Genomic DNA, 23,018 nt, shown 5'->3' on the forward strand with positions numbered 1-23,018 from the left:
AAGGCTATACAGATTGATTTCGTTTGATTACTGTTGTGTAAAGATGAAACAAGTATTGAATATGGTACACATTTGGCTGTAACTGTAAATTGACTTGAGCTACATTTAAATGGGTCTTTGTTTGCCGTGGTCTTGTTAATGTATACATGAAAGGAACCCTTCAGGTTGGTCTTAGATTCCCTCGCAACCAAAATTTTTAAAATATGTTTTTTTACTTATTTCTTTTTGACTTCTCTAATAGTGTATATATTTTTTAATAAAGTTATCCATGCTTTTAATCTTCTATAAGTGCCTCTATTGTCTCCCGAGATTGTTTAGTAGAGAGCATTGAAGAAATATAAATTTTAGAGATGCAAACTGTACTTTTCAGGCATTATTTGTATGGTCACGACAACCTTCTGTGCAAAATTTCAAACCATTTCATGCCCATTTACCCCGCAGCATCGCGATCGACTTTTCGTCAAATTATACACCATTGACAGCAATTAGTTATAATTTATTGGTTGCCAAAGTAATGATCAAGTGTGTATGGTTTATATCAGTTTTGGTTGTGAAGATTGTATAATCAAACGTACATGGGTTATATCGGTTTTGGTTGTGAAGATTGTATAATCAAACGTACATGGGTTATATCGGTTTTGGTTGTGAAGATTGTATAATCAAATGAACATGGGTTATATCAATCATCAACTATTTAATTTTAAACTATTACATGTTATAAGTGAAGTCTTTCATTGTGAGGAACTTGGGCATCACTTTCCTGAAAAATATTCTTTGCCTGATATATCCAGCTCTTCCCTTGTGTCCAGTCACTTCAGTGAAAGCTTCAGTCATCAATTTTATCCCTTTCTCAGCAGCTTGGGCACCTCCAGTGGAGTCTCAATAATTTTCAGAACCTGTTGATCTGATAGAGAAGCAATGAAAGGATGGTCAGTTTTGAGTTCAGTCTTCCAGTCAGTCATGGAATGATAGTTATTCGCTTGCCACTTTAGTTTGGGAATCAATACCTTCCTTGAGTTGACAATAGGAGCCACATTGTCATTCTCTTCATCTTCACTGTCATCCTTATCATCATGTACATTAACAGTCCTCGTCAACAGCATCAGCAGAATCTTCTCCATCATCATCAGAGCTCTCAGTACTTTCTTCTGTCTGCTGATTCTCTTCTCTAATTGTTCTCATCATTGAGATAGCTTTGTGTCTGTCATGTCATCATCAGCACACATACCAAGAAGCAGCTGATCTGTGTGAGGAAAGTAGGAATTTCTTTCAACAGTCTTCTATCTTTTTTTCTTCACTGTTCAGATGTCTCATACATTGCAGTGACTGGAAGACGTTCTTTGGACTGTGTGTGACAGAAGGGTGCAGCTTGATGTGGAAACACATTGGAGCACTGAACGTTAAAATTATAATGACTCTTTTCAGCTCCTGACTGGGTCATTTTCTTGCCTCTCCATTCGGTATTTGTGTCTGGCATCTCGTAACTTCTTTAATCTTCATTGGTGATAATGCCATAGTCCATTAAGGTAAGGGTAGCAATGGCAGTTCCAGCATAGTCACTGATCAAGTATCGGTCACATGTGACTGCCAGTGTGAGGAGTCTTGTTGTGTTGTGAGCTGCTGGCAGTGAGACTACTCAAGACATAGTCAGTATCAGTATCGGCAGAAGGGCTCTCTCTCGCATCATTTGAATTTTCGTCAGAATAAGAAACTTCTCCAGCTGCCGGTTCACTCTGTCTTTCCTCCAGCTGCTTCCTGGCTCTGTCTGCATCCTGCTCCTCTTTTACCGTCACTCTATGCCACATCCTCGATACTGTCATGCCAACACAGCCAATTTTCATCTTCCTTTTGCCTCTCTGGTCAAGGAACTGTACCTCACGTTTAGGAACTTTCACATCACAGTTACAGGCGAGGTGGCATCCGTCACACTCTTATTTTGCACCCTACATCTTGACAAGAGGCAGCAGGACAGAAACAACTACAAATATCAAATAACTCTTTCTTTCTGAAATGTACCTTTTCTGGAGATATTTTTGTTCTTAAGTTCTATTCTTCTACTGTACAATTTGTTCAATCTTTCCTCAATAGCTTTCTGGCTGAGAATAGGAATAGTCTGTCTCCCATAGTTCAGAATACTCTAGTCCCATAGTTCAGAAAAATCCTTAGCTGTTGTCTTGATAATCACTGAAACATCAGCAAACTTTACTTCATCACATTTATATCGCCAGCAGTTCATTAACATATTGCATTTGGACGAAAATTTGTTCATTGGTAGAACACTGGCATGGCCAAACAATACATTTCTGTGGCTTTCCTCAGAGTATCTGCAAAAAGAGAAAGTTAATGTTTATAAATACTGCAGACTACATAGATACAGTACATAAAATACTGCGCTGCGCTACTCAGTAATACAGACATATTCCAAAATTTCAGTTGCAAATACTGTAGGCTAAATCTCAATCAACTTGATATTGGGCACTGTATCTAAGATGTATGTAAGGGACAATACCTGAAGAGTGCAGCATTGACCAAAATTTCAATGCTCCCTATACAGCATATAAATCTATGATGGGAGGAAGGAAGGGTAGGGGTGTTTCCAGGAAAGGCTGGAATGAGAGGGAGTAAGGGAGATTTTAGGCACTAAGGCTTGGACATCCAAGAGACTTTTGTGAGCGTGTCAGAGGTGAGGGGAGGCAAGTGATTTTTATGATTAGAAGTGTTGTTGGAGTATGAGCTAAGTAATATTTATGAAGAGGTTCAGGGAAACCGGTTAGTGGGTCTGAAGCCCTGGAGACGGCAGAGACAATGCCTGCACTCAGGAGGAGGAGTGGGGGACGTTGCAGTTCCGAGGGTCATCCAAGCTGTGATGTCAACAAGTATCTGGGAAGACAGTGACTAATGGTGAACATTTTTCTTCATTTTCGGGTCACCTTGCCTCTGGAGACGGGCGATGTCTTTAAAAAACATGTAGACTCGTAAGTCTCGCCTCAGTAGGTACAAATTTGCCAATATATTGTCCAGAGGGCTGAGGAGGGGTTGTTGAGGTGGTTCGGACATGTAGAGAGAATGGGAAAAACAGAATGCTTTCGAGAGTATATAAATCTGTAGCGGAGGGAAGACGGGGTAGGGGTCGGCCTAGAAAGGATTGGAGGGAGGGGGTAAAGGAGGTTTTGTGTACGAGGGGCTTGGACTTCCAGCAAGCATGCGTGAGCGTATTTGATAGGAGTGAATGGAGACAAATGGTTTTTAATACTTGACTTGCTGTTGGAGTGGGAGCAAAGTAACATTTATGAAGGGATTCAGGGAAATTGGCAGACCGGACTTGAGCCCTGGAGATGGGAAGTACAGTGCCTGCACTCTGAAGGAGGGGTGTTAATGTTGCAGTTTTATAACTATAGTGTAAAGCACCCCTCTGGCAAGACAGTGGCAGAGTGAATGATGAAAGTTTTTCTTTTTCGGGTCACCCTGCCTTGGTGGGAATCGGCCGATATGTTAAAAACAAAATTGTTAGCTATACAATATATAGTATACTTTAGAATCTCAGAATTCAGTGTGAAAGCTGGACAACACCTCCTTTGATCAGTATGACGTTTTCATCGTCTGTGTGTCAAATATAGAGGAAATTTGAAATTTTTAGAGAGCTTTGTAGCCTCTATTTGCAAATTTTAATAAAGCATGTATTCTCTCTAATACTCTTCTAGACTGTTAAAGAGAAAAAATAAAATGACCTTCAAATTGTCTAAAACCGACATCATGCAAATTTATCCACAAATCTCTATAGCCGCAAATGAGAGTAATTTTCTTTATCTAAATTGTATGTATGAGAGAGAAGCTTTCGACGACGTTTCGATCCGACTTGGACCAATTATAAAGTGAGTTTGTGAATGTTCCTAGTCGGACCGAAACGTGATCTTGAGCTCCTCTTTCCTACGTGCGGGTTATTTGTGTATAGAGTAAATTAGTCGGACATGTTGCCAAAAGCCTCGTTGATATCCGCTTACTGAGTTATTCTGCATATCTAAAATTTATTATTTTCTGATGGAACGATAATTGAGAGACCTATAGTAACATTAGCCATTTTCCGTTTTATAATGATTTCTTAGATATTATCTATAGTGATTAATTCTAGCTTGATTTATTAATATTCAGCTTCTCAATGTATTTTAATGTATCTGACTTTCTAATTTTCTTATCTGCTTTCTCCCTTCCCGGCCCTAAAAGTAAATTTTGCAACAATGGAAACTTGATGCATTGTTCAGATGCAAATACCGACTCTATGGTTGTAGTTTGATATTATTTCACACTCGGTACATTGGCTTTTACCATTTTTCTCTTGATATGAAGAGTTCGTTTTGGTTTCTATTACTTTGGTTTCTCTAGATTACCAGTCATTTTTTTTTTACGCAGGGTTAGACAAGGTTAAGGATCCCTAGCTTTATTGACAAGCTATTTACAGGTTAAGGATTCCTAACTTTATTTGCAAGCTAAGAGCTCATTTGAAAGCATTTTTATTGTTATGAGACATACAAGTAGGGAACAGGATGAAGTTGGAGCCATCTGTGGGCCAGCATTTTCATCTGACCAACTGACTTTATCTCGTTGACATCATTATGCTGTACGAATGTGTTCCAGACTCGAGTCATCCTGGGTATATATGATCTCAGATGGAGTGTTCTTCTGGAGAAGGGTACAGCCAGAGTGAAGTTGCTGCTTTCTGCCTGTCTTGTGACAAAAGCTTGTTTCACGCTGTCTTCGAAGTGGATCCAAGTGTGGTACTTTGACAATATTGGCCTTGTACATAACAGTAAGGCCACCCACATCCATCCTATGTTGAAGGCTCTGCTGAAATGACAGATCTATCCAGGATGGATCTTGTAAGCATTACGTTTTTTTGCAATATCCCTTTCAATTTTTTTATTTTTTTTAATCTGCTTCCCATTTACTCTACTCTCTTTTTATAGTAATTAAGCCTGAGTGGTCAACGTGGCAGCTTTTGTTAGAAATCAGTGTTCAGTGATGTTGGCATGTCTGGTAGTGTCTAGATCCCCTGATGAGTTGTTCCAGCTTGTGCTAGTCGCATAAAAGTCAGTAATAATTATTGCCTCTTTGTTATCACTCGAATTTCGACATGTGCTTCTTCATCGTATTTGTGAATCTCAACTGCATGAAGTTCTTTGTTCACGACTAGTCACTCCATTTATTATGAAAGTCAGCTTTATGGAAAAAAATATTGAATCCAGAATAGCTATTTCTGCTGTCAGACAGCTGTCTTGATTAACCCAAGCTTCATCAAAACGGTAATATATGGAACCCATGATGATACAAATTCTTAAATTCGCTCCTTTTATGGCATATACTAATAATATTTGTGTAAAAAAAATATTCAGCCTAACTAATCTACCAGCTGGAGTAACTAGTTTAATATTTTGGTTTCACTGGTAAGCTGAATTGGTGTGACACTGTCTACTCCTATACTCCAACCCTGTCCACTTTCAACCTCTCCAGCCCCTTATGTCCTCTTTGTAAGATTCTTTGTTGAGTTGGCCAGTCTTGCTGAACCATAGCTCTGTCACTACTGAAGTTGTCCCACAGAAATACATAATCTAAAGCATCGTCTTTTTCCATATAAATCCTTAAGTCAGTGATTTGAACCAATGGTTCTGCTGAGCGTGTAGTAGTCTACGTCACACTATGACAATTCTCTTGCAATTAATAGTCTCCTTGTCTTGTTTTATCAATTTCTATTATTATTTTTAATTTATGAGTGATTTGTGATCGCTTTCTCCCAGTTCTCCATGAACCTCAAGATTGTTAATTTGAGATTCCCTTTTTTTCCAAGTAGGTTATTTCTGTCGGTTAGCTTTGTCACAGACATTTCCAAAAAACAGTTCTTGACAATTTCAAGAGTCGCTAGAGTTTGTGTCCTGTCAAATTGTCCCCATTACATTGCCTATAGTTAAAATACCCTTTAAAACATTAACGTATCTAGTTGCCTTCATAATTTCGTCCCATAGAATCTTGCCGTTTTCTCTGTTGGTGGTCTGTAAATCATATCCTTTCTTACCCCTCGAAAAACTGTAGCCAAATATATTCAGTGCTCGTCGCTTCTACTTTCATATCCTGTCTAATGCAACAATTAAAATATTTTTATTGCATCGTCACTCCGCTCCGTATTTTGTTGACTCTATTGGTGCGAGATAATTTATGCCGATGTATATAACATTCAGGAAGGCACGTAGCTTCCAAACTGAACCAGACGGCACGATCACGACTCATGTACCTGCCTGGGGGCATCATGTTACAATATTAACACTATTGTATAGAGAGAATGTTATTTTTATCTCTCTTACAAAATTAATGTATTTTTTTTATTAATCGTTTAAGTATTTGTGAACACATTGTTTATCGTCTCCTTCGCTTATTCCCCTTCCTCGCTCTCTTGTTCAGAGACCATCCCCATCGTTCACCCTCCTCTGTCTGTTCACTTCATTGATTCCTTCATCCCTCCCCTCTGCTCATACCCTCCATTTCCCTATTCAAATACCCTTTTGCTCACCCTATTCGCTTTGCGATTCCATCTCATTCTCGTCGCTCAACCCTCGTCCCTAGTATTATTCTACCAATCCCTTTGTCCTTTCCTTTCTCCAACCTTGCTTCTTCCATCAATCTTTCAAAACATTTCCCTACCTTCACCTCCCTGTAATTACTTTCTCTCTCTCTCTCTCTCTCTCTCTCTCTCTCTCTCTCTCTAGCACCCACTTTCACAGCAACCACTTCCCAACAGTCACTTCGCAAGTCACTGACCTTCAATTTCAACTCAGTCACAAACTTGGGTAGTCTCTCTCTCAGGCCACTTTCAAGTTTCTCCTATCAACAGTTTCACTTTGTACTCTTCCATCGCAACCCTTTCCTCTGGCCACTTAACTCCGACCACTTCCATCACTTACCTCCCAACGCTTGCCTCCTCCACTTAGCTGACCCTCTTACCTTCACCACTTACCCCTCGATACTTTCTTTCCACCACTTCCTCCTTCCAATTTATTTGAGGCCCTTCTTGCAGATACTTCCTCTCTCTCCCTCTCCCTCTTTCCTCTCCCTCTCGCTTGCAGGACCTTGAGCCGACCCTTACAGCTTGGACACACTGTGACACTATCCTCTTTATTCCTGTCCCTCTCTCTCTCTCTCTCTCTCTCTCTCTCTCTCTCTCTCTCTCTCTCTCTGTTTCTGTCTCTGTCTCTGTCTGTCTTTTTTTTTTTTACACAGGGTTTGACAAGGTTAAGGATCCCTGGTTTTATTGACAAGCTATTTACAGGTTAAGAATTCCAAACTTTATTGACAAGCTAAGAGTTGTTACCTACATCAGCTCATTCGAAAGCATTTTTATTGTTATGAGACATACAAATAGGGAACAGGATGAAGTTGGAGCCATCTGTGGGCCGGCATTTTCATTTGATCAACTGACGTTATCTCGTTGACATCATTATGCTGTACGAATGTGTTCCATACTCGAGTCATCCTGGGTATATATGATCTCAGATGGAATGATGTTCTGGAGAAGGGTACAGCCAGAGTGAAGTTGCTGCTTTCTGCCAGTCTTGTGGCATAAAAGTTTGTTTCATGCTGTCCTCAAAATCGATCCAAGTGTGGTGCTTTGACAATATTGGCCTTGTACATAACAGTAAGGCCACCCACATCCCTCCTGTGTTGAAGGCTCTGCTGAAATGACAGATCTATCCAGGATGGGTCCAGGCGAGAGATGAGACGTCTTGCTCTGTTCTCCACTCTGTCAAGCAGTCGCAGATAAGGGGGGGGGGGCAGGCAATCCAAGAAAGTGGAGCATACTCAAGGTGTGAGCGTACTTGTGCCTCGTACAGAATGTTGCAACCCCTACTGTCAAGCAGATGCGAGTTACGGCGAAGTGCTGTAAGCTTCCTGGCTGCCTTGATTGCTAGATTTAGAACATGGTTCTTCATGATTAGTTTGGAGTCAAATTTCACCCCAAGAATATCGATTTCTTCTCCAGGTGCCAACACCCTCCCATTCATCCTTACTACTGCACCAGCATTACCATCATGGTGCCTAGAGACGATCATCATTTGCGTTTTCTCAGGTGCAAATGTTACTTGCCATCTATTTCCCCAAGCTGATATAGCTCTTAGCTGGTGATTGATGTAGCTTAGAGCAGCTGGCATTTCTTCTCTTGGATAAGTGAATGTCAGTGTACAGTCATTTGCATATGCATGTGATTCTGGGATGAAATGAAGGTCGTTGAAGTAGACATTCCATAACAATGGTCCCAGCATGCTTCCTTGTGGAACCCTTGCCCCAGTAGGATGTCTTGCTGATTCCGTTCCATTGAGAACTACACTTACAGATCTACCATGAAGGTAATCACTGAGGAGACATAGCGTAGAGCCTGCAATTCCCAGTGCTTGAAGTTTTGCTAAGAGGCCCTGGTGCCACACCCGGTCGAAAGCACCAGCAATGTCCAGTGCTACCACACAGCTGACTTTGGATTCATCCAGTGAATGGTGCCACTTAGTTGAGAGGTTTAACTACAGATCAGCAGCAGAGTAACCTTTCCTGAAGCCATATTGACTATCAAAAAGTAGTGAGTGGTAGTCAAAAAACTGTCATTTATCTTGAGATTATTGTCTCAAGGATCTTACCAGTGATTGACAGGAGTGACACTGGTCTCTAGTTGCTGATTTCTGCTCTGCTCTTCTTTTTGTGAGCAGGGACTACATTTGCCTCTTTCCACAGAGAGGTCCATTTACACTGTTCTAGGCAGTGCTGAAAGATGCGAGTTAGAGGTGCTGCTAGCTGGTCTGCACATCTTTTCAGCAATCTTGGGCTCAACTTGTCTGGGCCCACAGCCTTTTCTTGGTCAAGCGATTTAAGAAGGAAATGCACCTCCTCCAGCCTTATTGTCACCAATGACAGTTTTGACACAGTTCTTGCAGCTAGCCAAGGAGGGTCCCTTGCTGGATCAGGAACTTGCATTTTGGCAGCAAAGTGTTCAGCAAAGAGGTCTGCCTTCTCTTGACTACTAGTAGAGGTGGTCCCATCCTGTCGATTTAGAGGTGGAATGAGTTCATCAGGCAGATAACCCTGTCTGTCCTTGACCAGGGACCACCAGGTTTTGGAGCCTACCCTACCTAATGCTAGCTTTCTTTTTGTGTCCACCTCCCATTTAGCAATGGCCCACTTTTGAACGTCACCCATATGCCTACAGGCTTGCCTGTGCAAGTTACTGTTATAGGTGGTAGGATATCTCTTATACCTTCGCCATGCTTTGTACTTAGCAGTAGCAGCCTTTCTACAACGAAAGCCAAACAAAAGCTGATCTGTAGGCTTCGTCACATATTGCCGGTGAGGAATGTGTTTTTGTTGTAGATTAAGGATGTGTCCAGTGAAGGCTTTCACTTCGTTGTCAACATCCCCTTGGAGAAGAGCATTCCAATCGGTGGTGGCGAGCTCAGAGCAAAGGGCTGGCCAAATACCTCTTTCCCATAGCCAGGTTGTGCGTGTGGACTCAACTCGTTCTGTTGGGATCTTAAGTGTCGTAAAAACAGCCTTGTGGTCAGACGATCTCGCCCCCTTTACATCTTGAGTCTTGTAGATGGGAAGTTTGGATATTATTATTCAATTAATGTATAAGATTTAACCCTGTAAGGGTCATGCAGCTCCTTGGAAATAACTAATCAGGGTTGATTCAAGGGAAGGGTAGTTCCAGTTCCTTACATGAAGCTTCCATCATCAGCATGAAGGTATCTTTGCCAGGCAGGGTAGTTAAGTACACCAGGCTGTCTACTTGATCAGCCTTACACAGGAACATGATACTTTTCTCTTCAGTTACTTTATGCTAAGGTTGTATTAGCATAACTGTCATGCCGAGGCTCGACATTCTTTTTCGTATTCTGTTCTTACTATCTTTTGTTCTTCTCTTTTCTTATGATGTTCGTATCTTTCGTTTATCTTTATTTAACGTAACTTCAAGAGAGAGAGAGGTTGCTTTATAGGTCAAGGGTTCTTCATCCAATGAATGGGAGGTGACCTCCCGTTCCTTGGATGAAACCAGATTACCTCCCGTTCCTTGGATGAAACCAGATTACCTCCCGCTCCTTGGATGAAACCAGATTACCTCCCGCTCCTTGGATGAAACCAGATTACCTCCCGCTCCTTGGATGAAACCAGATTACCTCCCGCTCCTTAGATGAAACCAGATTACCTCCCGTTCCTTGGATGAAACCAGATTACCTCCCGTTCCTTGGATGAAACCAGATTACCTCCCGCTCCTTGGATGAAACCAGATTACCTCCCGCTCCTTGGATGAAACCAGATTACCTCCCGTTCCTTGGATGAAACCAGATTACCTCCCGTTCCTTGGATGAAACCAGATTACCTCCCGCTCCTTAGATGAAACCAGATTACCTCCCGTTCCCCGAGCGTAAATAATAATTTCGGATTTAGTACTTTCACATGAATTTATTAATATTACGACGTATCATTTCCCTCCACATATTTTCTTTCAGCATTGTTGGTGTAGGAGATAGACGAGGTTACAGTCCCCCTGCTGTCCTGACCTCACTGCTCAAGTTAGACCCATGACGCTACCATATGAGAAAAGTGACCACCTTGGTTTCCTTTAGAAAATATAGGAAAAACAAATTAATAACCGATATTAGAGAAAAAGAAATGTAAAATAAGGAATTTTTTAACACTTCTATGAAATAAGCTTAAATGTTAAAAAAAAAAAACAGTATTAACGAAGACTAAACATGAAAATTTCATAATATTAGTCGTAAACCAGAACACATCTGTGGACATGTCTGTGTGGGTCGTAAACCAGTACACATCTGTGGACATGTCTGTGTGGGTCGTAAACCAGTACACATCTGTGGACATGTCTGTGTGGGTCGTAAACCAGTACACATCTGTGGACATGTCTGTGGGGGTCATAAAACAGTATATATCTGTGGACATGTCTGTGGGGGTCATAAAACAGTATATATCTGTGGACATGTCTGTGGGGGTCATAAACTAGTACACATCTGTGGACATGTCTGTGGGGGTCATAAACCAGTACACATCTGTGGACATGTCTGTGGGGGTCATAAACCAGTACACATCTGTGGACATGTCTGTGGGGGTCATAAACCAGTACACATCTGTGGACATGTCTGTGTGGGTCGTAAACCAGTACACATCTGTGGACATGTCTGTGGGGGTCATAAACCAGTACACATCTGTGGACATGTCTGTGGATCGTAAACCAGTACACATCTGTGGACATGTCTGTGTGGGTCGTAAACCAGTACACATCTGTGGACATGTCTGTGTGGGTCGTAAACCAGTACACATCTGTGGACATGTCTGTGTGGGTCGTAAACCAGTACACATCTGTGGACATGTCTGTGTGGGTCGTAAACCAGTACACATCTGTGGACATGTCTGTGGGGGTCGTAAACCAGTACACATCTGTGGACATGTCTGTGGGGGTCATAAACCAGTACACATCTGTGGACATGTCTGTGGGGGTCGTAAACCAGTACACATCCGTGGACATGTCTGTGGGGGTCATAAACCAGTACACATCTGTGGACATGTCTGTGGGGGTCGTAAACCAGTACACATCTGTGGACATGTCTTTGGGGGTCATAAACCAGTACACATCCGTGGACATGTCTGTGGGGGTCGTAAACCAGTACACATCTGTGGACATGTCTGTGGGGGTCGTAAACCAGTACACATCTGTGGACATGTCTGTGGGGGTCGTAAACCAGTACACATCTCTGGACATGTCTGTGGGGGTCGTAAACCAGTACACATCTGTGGACATGTCTGTGGGGATGTGTGTTAGGACAATTGTTGACATTCTTTACAAGGTGATAGTTTTATCATTAGTGTAATTGGAGTGTCAAGATGGCTCCGTTTGTGTTGGTAACGGTTGACCAGGTGGAGGAGAAAACGAGGTCGTTCAGATGACTCTGTGTCACACAGTTGACTGGCGGGCCATTGATAAGTTGTGAAATTGTTCAGAACCCTCCGTGAATTCTGAGTAGCTACGTAGGGATCCCCCCTCAAGGGAGGTTCCTTGATGCCGATGAGGGGCTCAGGATCTAGGGAATTGGATCTGTACTCCAGTTCCCTGAATTAAGCCTGAACACATACCATTCCTTCCCCCCCCACAGGCGCTGTATAATCCTACGGGTTTAGCGCTTCCCCATTATAATAATAATATAATATTAATACGTAGGGATCGGCCCGGATCACTACAGTCGGTATAATATTCTCTACGACCAAATCACTTCTTTAGAACAAGGGAATTCCCTCGCTAGATGCAGCCACGTGCGGCCCCTTTCGTGACAGAACTTCAAATGCAAACCATCGGACTTCACTCATACGTAACATACTTTCATTACCTACCATTTTTCCATAAATAAGAGAGCGAAAAGCCTGTGACGACGTTTTCTCTCTCGTATGTGGGGGTTATTTGTGTATTGTTCCAGTCACGGTGCTCTATGCCTTTTTGTTCTTCCCTTTTTCGTTGACACAACTCAGTTCCTGAACTCGAGAGGAGCTCTAAGAACACACCAAAAGAAATGGGTACTGTTCTGCAATTCTTAAAGGTCCTTAGCCAACTGAGCATTGACTCAGCCGATCAATCTCGGTAATTTAATATTGTTTCTTTAAAAGTTTTCCATATGGTGCAAGGGTTCACAGCCATTTTGAAGTAAGAAAGGTTTATCACAACTATCATTTATTATTATAAGCAACAGTAAACAGATTTAAGGACTCTCAGAAGCAACAGCTGTCAGATGCAGCAAACTATCAGAAGGAACTTTCAGATGAAGCAGCCTATCAGATGCAACAATTATCATGAGTCAGAAGCAGTAGTCATCAGCAGCATCAACCATCAGAAGCAACGAAGCATCAACCATCTGCAACAATGAGTATCAGAAACCATGACTATCCTAGACAACTAACAGAAGTAATAATGGATCAACAGCTAACTGATGCTGCATCTGTCAGGTTGTGGTAGTCTCTCACATCGAACTTCACAAGTGACAACAGAATGGGTTCACAATTCACCAGTGTACCAACTGATGTTCACACTTGTAGAATGTGACAAATGAATGGAGATGCAATTCACCAATGTAATAAATGAATGGTGTTGCATTTCAACAGTGTTAAAGTGAATGTGATTGCAATACACTAACGTTACAGATGAACGTGGCGGCAATTCAGCATCGTAACAAATGAATAGGATTGTAATTTACCAGTGCAACATCTGAATAGGGTTGCAACTCACCAGTGTTACAAGTGATGAAGGTTGCACTAACACCAACTTCTTATAATAATCATATATTGAGCGGGAGATCGTTTAATTTAATTTCAGGAAACTCTCCCTCGAAGAAGACAAGAAAGAATTAGTCTTGGGCTTAGATAATAAATGAATCTTGATCGCCTTCATATGATCTTGGGAATGGGGAGACACACACTGTAATCTATAGTAAATGTCTCGCTAACACGCTGAATATTAAAAGAAATGTAAATGTATCCGATTGTTTCCGAATGTTCCAATTTGTACGTGTTTAATGGAAGTCAGTACTTAGGAAACATTAGTTCATACAAAACCTTTGAAAAACATTACTTTTATTGATATTCTTTTAGATTATTTTGTCTGGACTCCAGACTTAACGGCACTCAGGTACTGGTGAGCTTTACCACACCAGTACGTGGGGACCACGCCAGGACGTGGGGACCACGCCAGGACGTGGGGACCACGCCAGTACGTGGGGACCACACTCACACTCATTCCTGCTTAAGCTTTCATTAAAGCATGTGATATAAAAGACACTGTATATATCTGCTCATGAATATCGTCGTTAAAAAGAAGGCATATAGTTACAAATTAATTATTTGACACAAATAAATATGCTTTTTATTAATGTGAAAAATCGTTAGAGAGAGAGAGAGAGAAAGAAAAATGACACCAATCACTGGATGAATCCAAAGCCAGCTGTGTGGTAGCATTGAACATTGCTGGTGCTTTCGACCGAATGTGGCACCAGGACCTCTTGGCAAAACTTCAAGCACTGGGAATTGCAGGCTCTACGCTATGTCTCCTCAGTGATTACCTGCATGGTAGTTCTCTAAGGGTAGTTCTAAATGGAACAGAATCAACTAGACATCCTACTGGAGCAATTGTTCCACAAGGAAGCATGCTGGGACCATTGTTATGGAATGTCTACTTCAATGGTCTTCATCTCATCCCAGAATCCCATGTATATGCAGACGACTGTACTCTGGCATTCACTTATCCAAGAGAAGAAATGCCAGCTGCTCTAATCTACATCAATCACCGGCTAAGAGCTATATCAGCTTGGGGAAACCGATGGCAGGTAACATTTACATCTGAGAAAACACAAATGATGGTGGTCTCTAGGCACCATGATGGTAATTCTGGTGCAGTAGTAAGTATGAATGGGAGGGTGTTAGTACCTGGGAAAGAAGGCGATATCCTTTGGGTGAAATTTGAATCCAAACTGACCATGAAGAACCACGTTGTAAATCTTGCAAACAAGGCAGCCAGGAAGTTTACAGGGCTTCGCCGTATCTCGCATCTGCTTGACAGTAGGGGTTACAAGATTCTGTATGAGGCACAAGTTCGCTCACACCTTGAGTATGTTCCATGTTCTTGGTTTGCCTGCCCCACTCTCATCTGCAACTGTTTGACAGAGTAGAGAACAGAGCAAGACGTCTCATCTCTCTCCTGGACTCATCTTGGAAAGATTTGTCATTTCACCAGAGCCATCATCACAGGAAGGGATGTGTGCGGCCTTACTGTTATGTTCAAGGCCAACATTGTCAAAGTACCATACTTGGTTCCACTTTGAGGACAGCGTGAAGCAAGCTTCTGTACCACAAGACGGGCAGAAAGCAGCAACTTCACTCTGGCTGTACCCTTCTGCAGAACATCACTTCATCTGAGATCATTTATCCCCAGGATGACTAGAGTATGGAACACATTCGTACAGCATTATGATGTCAGAGAGATAAAGTCAGTTGATCAAATGAAAATGCTGGCCCACAGATGGCTCCAATTTCATCCTCTTCCCTACTTGTATGTTTCATAACACTAAAAATGCTTTCAAATGAGCTGATGTAGGTAACAACTCTTAGTTTGTCAATAAAGTTAGGAATCCTTAACTTGCAAATAGCTTGTCAATAAAGCTAGGGATCCTTAACCTAACTTTGTCACACCCTGTTAAAAAAAAAAGGAGAGAGGGAAAGAGAAAGAAATGCTTTAATTTTGTAAATATATAGAATATGTTTTCCAGCATCAACACGAGAAAACTTTTATATTTAATATTGTACATGAAGGCCATCATAAGTGAACACCAATACCAATATGAATGTCTAATAAACATTTTTAATGTCAACACGGATTATAAACGCAAAAGGAAAATATGATTGATAACGTCTGTGCTTCGAGGAAGTCATCGAGAATCGACCAACTCTCTCAAGTATAACTTTAATCTCCAGAAAATGCAGAAAAGAAAAATGACATACAGGACCAAATAATTCTTATACAGAGACAATTTTCTTTCAGTTAATGCTAGAACAAGTAAAATAGCAAATTTGCTTAGAATAATCATGTAGAATCGTTTGTGCGCCACAGTAGGAAACATTCGGTATCTGACAAGAAACTACTAATCAAAAAAGTGCCTCAGGTTGTCTTCATCTTAGAATTATCGTTGTAAAGTCATTTAATTATGTATTGAATTCTCAGTAAAATGAGAGATTTTCTTCTTTTATGGTGAAACAATTATATTTAAGTTATAATCCTGAATAACATAATTTGGAATGTGCCAATTTACGTTCAGTAAAGATATTGAATATTCACTCCAGTATATTGCCTTTTCTAGTTATTGGTGGGTATCAGGCAATTCGTGAGAAATTTGGTGACACGATGACGTCCGTAATCTGACGACTTCTGAGAAACCGGTGTTAGTGAACCACCCTCAGTGCCATGTATTGTTGTTTGTCGCATGTTCGCAACACCTTGATTTTGAGTTCTGGCAGGCAGAAGAGAAGTGTTTAATACCCACTTATTTGAATTAAATATTTTAATACTTTTAATGTAGGAAAGACAAGGGTGTATCATGAAATATAGAACTGTAACGTTAGATAAAACAGCGTAGTGTTGGATTCAAATAAGGATGGACGATACATGGATACAAATTTCATTGTACTATTTTTGATTTGTTGACGATAGCTCTGATCATGAAAATACAGACAGGTAATAGTACAAGCGCGCTCACACACCCATAAGCAAACGTAAAGAAACCATCAGGGGAGGTATAGATACCTCGATATGGGCGGAATAGATGAGAATGAGGGAATAAGAATAAAGGATAGAAAAATATGAGATTGAGAAACAGAATTCGTCAGAAAAAGGAAAATCAGTGCTCCGTAATGTACCCTTAATCTGTATTATCTCCTACATAGCACAAGTACCCATAATAGATACATATCTATTACCACCCCGATGCCTCTTCCATTCATGCTACAGTATACTCGCTTCACTTGTCATTCTCCTGCACAATATATGAGAATTTAGAATAACTGTCTTTTCCCCTCTCGTGAGGGATTCATACTTTAATTAAATCTGATTGCAACCTAATCCCGGTACTAAAACACCCTTAGGGGTTTAGCGCATCCTCATAAAATAAATAAAAGTACTCCTCCATCTTACCCTCCTCTTCCCAATACTACAACCACGACACACCTGGCTATTTCTCACGCCCGCCCTCACCCCTGTCACACACCCTCCTTTAACAACCACAAGTCTGAATAAGTCGCACCTCCTTCGGTACCTGAAAACCCGAAATTCTCTCTTCCCTCACCAGTTTGGTTTTCATGAAGGCGGTTCTACCAAACCTATACGTATAATCAGAACCCTTTTGTGAATAACACTCTCCTATAACATGAAAATTTTTCCATTTAAGAAACCGAACTGGTTCTTTCAAGTTTGATGCACTGATCACAAACCTAAGCTTTAGTTTCTATCACGCAAGTTATTGAAGTACGTATTATGTAAGTCTGAAAAGTCACACACTTTATAAGAACTATATTACGCATAGAGATTAAGATTTTTGTGAGAAACATCAACAATGAAGATACCTTCACTGAGTTCGGCGTCAGTTACTCTGGGACGCCTCTTCTTTAGATAGGCAACCCTCATTGTCCATAGTTTTAACATAGCTTTTGAAGAGATCTAGCGGGTTATGAAGAAGAGTAAGAAGTATGTTCTTTGGATCGATTAATGGCCTCTGTTCGATGTTTTTCACGCCTACCTCATAGGAGTCTTGAGTTGGCCATGTACGTTGAATGTAGTGTTGCTTTGCATCTAAACTGTCTCAAAGACACAGGAAACAATATTACTTTGTAAATCCATCTTGCGGTCCATATACCAAACTTATTATGTTTAGGTCACTACAGATTTTTCACCCAAACTTCTCATTTTTGAGCAGAGTGAAAAGTTTTTGCATTGTTTCATGTTTTTCAAGCCACTAGCCAAATGTAAACGTAAACTTGGTTGGGCGTTGCCATTGCAAAGTAAGACTGCCTTTAGACTTGTTTTTCTGGTATCAATACCAATAACATACTGATTCAACGAATTTACAGTAAGTTTCTTGTCTTTTCTGCCGCTTTCTGAACGAACTCATTCTTGAGTCTGAGTGCAGTAACTTCCACTGGAACATCTTGAACCAAGTAGCCCCGGGTGTTCTCGGATAAATTAGAATCACACACAGTATCATTAAAGCCACTTAGTCACTAGATGTAGTTCCTGGTTATTAACTCCAGATGGTTTAAACTTGGCATATGTGTTAATAGCATTTTCATCCAAGAAAAAATATTTTTACTGATGATGGTACTGGAACAAGGAGATCCTCCGAACGTTTCACCGGTCTCATTGCAGAAGGAAGATATGAATGTGTTACTATGGATCTGTGTTGTAATAGAAATTCCGACACTGCGATGCAACAATCTGGTGTGATCTTTTTGGTTCCTTACATACCATTGGGATTACAAATAGCATACATGACTTCCCTCAGCAAACAACTTACGTAACTAGTTAGAGCAAGTCAAACACCAGCGATGAGGTACCTACAGCACGTCCTGTTCTCCGACCTCCACACCAAAGTAGTGAAAACCGACTGTTTTCACAAGAGGTGTGATGTTGCCTGCCTGCTTTGTCGGAGAAGAACTGCCATTTATACAGCAAAAAAAAAAAAAAATCATAAATCAACGTCCATTAAAAGGACCAAGCAATCAGTAAAGAATAATATAGTAGAAAAGTAATTGCAGTAAGGAGTGGGATTCTATTTCATGAACTGTACATGTTGGAAGAAAACAACGTTTAAATTTTAATTCAGCATCACAAAATTTGTTAGGAAAATGTTTTCGAACGTGCAGTGAAACCGTTACTAATATTATAAATAACAAAAAGGCACAATACCGTGACTGGAACGATACACAAATAACCCGCACATAAAAGACAGAAGCTTACGACGACGTTTCGGTCCGACTTGGACCATTGACAAAATCACACTAACAGAGGAGGAGCAGGACGGCTATATATAGGCAGGAAGAGGTGGAGGTAGTAGTAGTGGTAGTAGTAGTAGTAGTAGTAGTACAAGAATTGTATATAATACCGACAGGATGAAATGACACATGCACAACACCCGGGCATCCCCACCGTAGACGTTTCGCCATCCAGCCAGCCACTGGATGGCGAAACGTCCACAACAAAGACAACCAGACGCCGCACATGTGTCTTAATTTCATCAGTAGATGTAGTAGAAGAAGAAGAGGTAGTAGTAGTGGTAGTGGTAGAAGTGGGAAATAAGGAAGACGAGCCAGTCAAATACAAAGGAAGGGGAGCACTGCAAGAGAGCTAGAAACCCACAGAGGGAGAGCAAGCGCACCGAGGTGCGTGAAAGGGGAAGTGGTGAAATAAAATAAAGAAGGAACAGAAACACGAGACAGGAGAGAGAAAGACAACCCAGAGGAGAAAAGGAGAGAGGAGGAAAGGGTTGTCTTTCTCTCTCCTGTCTCGTGTTTCTGTTCCTTCTTTATTTTATTTCACCACTTCCCCTTTCACGCACCTCGGTGCGCTTGCTCTCCCTCTGTGGGTTTCTAGCTCTCTTGCAGTGCTCCCCTTCCTTTGTATTTGACTGGCTCGTCTTCCTTATTTCCCACTTCTACCACTACCACTACTACTACCTCTTCTTCTTCTACTACATCTACTGATGAAATTAAGACACATGTGCGGCGTCTGGTTGTCTTTGTTGTGGACGTTTCGCCATCCAGTGGCTGGCTGGATGGCGAAACGTCTACGGTGGGGATGCCCGGGTGTTGTGCATGTGTCATTTCATCCTGTCGGTATTATATACAATTCTTGTACTACTACTACTACTACTACTACCACTACTACTACCTCCACCTCTTCCTGCCTATATATAGCCGTCCTGCTCCTCCTCTGTTAGTGTGACTTTGTCAATGGTCCAAGTCGGACCGAAACGTCGTCGTAAGCTTCTGTCTTTTATGTGCGGGTTATTTGTGTATCGTTACTAATATTATCATTCGGCTAAGTTTTCTTTCTTCTGTTAAAAGCTTATCTGTTATGAGCTGAGTAAACTGCTACTTTGTCTTAGTGTTTCTCTCAGAGAAACACTTTAAGAAAAAGTTTTCATGTAAATAAAAGCTTTTCCCATCGTCAGTACTATTATGTTGCTAACAGCTGTAGGTGGTCTCACCTCTGTTACTTCTATGTTGACAACATTGACATTGATTATGCAGGCCCAGACTGGCGATTCTTAGCAAAGATAATCTAATTTGATACCAGTTGTTCTATCAACTAGGTCATTTGCCATTATTTCAGGTTTTCAGCTGTTAAAGCAAATTGCAATACCTACACTCGACGCCGTATACATGAATGGTTCTCTTGTCCCAGCTCAGGTTACGGTTGAAGTCCTACCAATTTTAGTCGAATGTCGTGGAGACATCACATCACCCAGTTAAAAGGCTACCTGCCTTAGTCTGCCAAATCTATTTAAAATTGTATCCCATGTTTCAGCTCCCCAGAAAAAGACAAACAATCCATTCCAACCAAAACTACGCAGACAGTGAAAATTCTGCAGCATCTTAGGGCTGCTCTTAATAAATTTGAGGCAAGTCATCTTCAAGGGGTTATACTTATCTCTCGGAGTTTTTCAATGGTAAGAACTTGTTTGAAGAAGCAAACTTTCTTTATTTGCAGGATTGTCGTGATGCCTTCTCTTTTTCAATCCTCTTCCACTACTTTCACGATCCTCTTATTAACAGTTAGTCTCAGACGTTAATAAGTTTAATTTAGTTAATTCCAAAGCCCATTCATTATGGCCTTTTTAATCACCGCGTCCAATCTCTGATAAAATCTCTTACCTTCTTCCTATGCGCATGGAATACCCTGAGGAATAAAGTTTCTCTCCCCCCTTCCATGCCCGACAACTCTCATACTCCTCACTAGAAAGGTTCTTTCATGCTGGTGAGGAGCTCTTGATCCAAGGAATTGAATTTGTCTTTCCTCGGATCGAACCTGATTGCCTCTTATTTCCCAGGTACTGGTTAAGCCTTGTGGGTTTATCGTTTTCCTCTCGATATGATAATCACATTCCTGCCATGCACAATAATAGCTCCAAATCTCTGGAGGGAGTAAGGAACATGGAAGTTTTCCCAGGGGAAGTAACCCTAGGGACACTTTCAAGATTCAGCCAGCATATTCACATAAGAGTTGAATGCAGTATGTCCCATTCTCATACACATCACAGCTGTGTCCACCTTCCTTGTTCAGAAATTTGGTTCCACACATGTTGTAGTTCTCTGTATACAACTTTGGTTACATCATGTTTAAAACAAGCACCAAGGCATCGTTCATGACTGTGTTTGGTCAAACTTATGTTGAAAACTGAGATACATATGCAACATCTGGGTATCTTTATCGTAGACGTTTCGCCATCCAGTGGCTTTATTATTACAGATTATAGGACATAATTTGAAGACAGTAGAACTATATACAAAAGATAAGGTAATCAGTCCCTCAGCCTTGGATTTGGTGTAAAGAACACCGTAGTCGTGAAGATTCTGGAGCAGAACAACAACAACAACAACAACAACAAACTCACAGGTAAGGACCCACGAGGGGCGAGGGGCAAGTGGGGACAGGGCGAAGAATAGACGGTGAGAGGAATGTCTTGAGTCGAAGAGAGAAAAGTCAGGACTAGACCCAACTGCTAAGCATGGAAAGCACTGACGAGGACGACGTAGAAGGCACTGGAACACTGTAGAAGCTGACTGCATCTTGCTGGATGGAAGAAAACTGAGACTTTCTGGTGACTTGTGGCTGCAGGCGACAAGGGAGGAGCTTATCGTTGATTGGTCAGTTCATGGAGTTTGATGGCTACTTTGAGTTGTGACGCTGTTTTACGATAACATTTTGCTTGTTGATTTTTGTACCATTTTCAAGACGTTTAAATCGTTGGATCGGGATGATCATGAGACGTGTTAGCAAGTGTTGATAGATGGGATCTTGAGAATTTTTTTCAATGTGCCCAAGAACAGAAGAAAGTTCCATTATACCACCAACTCTGCAAGAAGACTCAATGGTAAACTTTATCTGCCTGCAATTTTGCAATTGCGGCATAGGTTGGAGACTTAAAGATGATTTTTTTCTGTGCTGCATATTGGGTTTCCTTCATAATGACCTTTCTAGTAGGACATTTTGCTGCAAGAGTGTGATGATCGTTGCTTTTGCAGTTTAAACAAGTTGGAGGAGATGAAGCAGTGGCAGTACAGGAACTAAAAGTGTGGCCTTCACTACCACATGTTGTGCAGAACTTCTTGTCTTTAACTGGACAGGCCTTGGTGTTGTGCAGGTACGAATAACAGTTCCAGCAATGTTGGATGGGGTGAAATCTTTCTGCTTCTATATAGGTATGGCTGATGAAGTAGTAATACACAGCAAGACCTTCGCTCAGAGCAGTGGCTGCCATGTTCACATCGGTGAAGGTGACATTGAGCATGAATGAAGCATTTGGTATTTTAGTGATGCTGTCAACAGTAGCCCATGTATTTTGAGTTTCAATAGAGGACTTGAGTTCAGCCATTGGTAGATAAGTGAGAATCTTGTCTAGTTTTTTTTCAGGAATACTGATCTCCTTGCCCTGAGAGCAGGAGAGGACATAACAGTAAATCCTTGAGCAGTAAGAGTAATGGTGGCTTGAGTAGTATCTTCTCAGCTTCAGCATCATCGTGACACACGACAATGAAAGCTTCCTTAAGTGACAGAATAGCTTTGAATTTCACTTGCATTGCACCCTGAACGACGGTTGCAAGAGCAAGCTTCGATGAATCATCAACCGTACCACTGTTGGGCTTGATCTTGACACGATTTGCATAGCTCATCGTGCAAGTCAAGGCTGAAGGCGACGCTGGTAAAGGTTCCCCTCCCCAACGGGGATCATAGGGAGACTGAATAAGTAAGGAGAGCTGCTATGATCTGCCCATGCGAGAGTCAAAAGCTGGAGCAGAGGAAAGGAGGCTGGCGCTTATATACTAACGTCAGGTGGAGTGGGACGTGTAGCAGACGAGGGGATAGTCATTGGTAGGCGGGATTCCCCAGTGGAAGTAGATCATACCCAAAGGAATGGATAAGTTGTAGTAGTAGTTGTAGTAGCCGTGAAGGCCAATTAGATGTCCTCTGAACCAGAACTCCATGATGTTGCAGTGTCTGACAAATTGTATAAAACTTATGTTCGAGGTGTCAGAAGTGACAACTCAGCTACTCGATACCCGCCATTCACGATTAACACTCCCACGAACGGGGTCCTTTTTTCTGTAAAATCTTCGAAGTCTCTCTTAACGTTGGTCCAAGTTAATACACAACAATTTGGTTTCCATTAACC

The sequence above is a fragment of the Cherax quadricarinatus genome, chromosome 19 (genome assembly GCF_038502225.1).
Source record: "Cherax quadricarinatus isolate ZL_2023a chromosome 19, ASM3850222v1, whole genome shotgun sequence".
Lineage (NCBI taxonomy): Eukaryota > Metazoa > Arthropoda > Malacostraca > Decapoda > Parastacidae > Cherax > Cherax quadricarinatus.